Raw genomic sequence first — 1,301 nt, 5'->3', positions numbered from 1 at the left:
TGGCAGCGCGTGCACACAGCGCTCGCACTTGTGGGTCCTCGGGCCTGCACCTGTGCGTACGCCCCGCTGGAGGAGCACCGAGACGCCACCGGCGTGCCCGTCGTCTCTTGCTGCGCCGCAATGATGAGAGCGAGGGAGACCAAAGGCCTTACAGGCCTGCGGGGGTGACGCGCCCCCTGCACAGCACGGGCTTGCAGCGACGATGCGCCACAAAAGCGAGCCGGCCAGCACCGTGGGGCGCTGCTCAGCGTCATGGCTACCTCACTGCATGCAGCGCAGGCTACGCCCACGAGTCCTCCCGCCCACGTCAAGAGTCCGCCAGCCGTGCCCGAGGGCGCGGCGGCAGGCCATGGGCCTTTCGCACAGAGTGCGTGCTCGGACCTGAAGCCAGGCGCTGAGGTATCCCTGCATTCACCGAGCAGCACGAAGCGTTGCACACTGAAAAAAGTGTGCATGAAACACCTTTGCGGCCCCTCATTTAACCGTTCCTTGCCTCATTCCGTCTTGTGTGGTCAGCCTTTACAGGCGCACGGGGTGGTCCCATCCTTTTTAGGGTGTTCTCAGGGGTGACGAGACGGCATTGCCAGGTGGTGAAACGTCCTTCTTCTGCACTGCATCATTCTCCTTGCCGGCAGCCCAGATAAACGCACCGCGATGCATGACGTGAATGCCGAGGATGAACATGAGCGCCCCGACAAAGAAACCGGTACCCAGCATCACCGAGGATATGCGGACCGCAGAGCAGCTGCGCACATAATCGCTCTGCGTGGTGAAGCTGCTGTTGTAGTTCCGCGTCTCGACTGTGTTGGCAATCTTGTCAATGATGAAGTTGCACTCCAGCAGCGGCCACACGTATGACAGCGCAGTGCTCGCATTCGCAGCAAAGTTGGCAGCCTGCAGAATTTGAATGGCTTCTGTCCTGGCATGCAGGGGCGGGAATTGGTAGTCCACACACCGCGATGCGCAGGAGATCAACGTACACTTCTCCAGGTACTCCATGCCCGTCTGGTTGGCACATAGCGTGTTCGTCAGCATCGGCTTCACGTATGTGCTCAGAACAACGTCCACCACGTCGTCCAGCGAGTTGCACTGGCTTTTGTCGGTGATGCTGTTGCCGCACATGAAGATGTGGTTTTTATTCTCCAACGAGTAATTCGGATCGTTGTCACAGAAGTTCAAGAGCGCCCCGCAGGCGCTCTGCGAGACCTGCTGCTCCTGGCTCTGCACCTGAGCCCGCAGCGCCTGGAAGTCGAACTGCTTCTCGCACCACGGCACCAGGTACCACTGAAAGACGCCAGGCT

The sequence above is a fragment of the Leishmania donovani genome, chromosome 19 (assembly GCF_000227135.1).
Source record: "Leishmania donovani BPK282A1 complete genome, chromosome 19".
Taxonomy (NCBI): Eukaryota; Euglenozoa; class Kinetoplastea; order Trypanosomatida; family Trypanosomatidae; genus Leishmania; species Leishmania donovani.
This window is presented reverse-complemented; position numbering follows the sequence as displayed.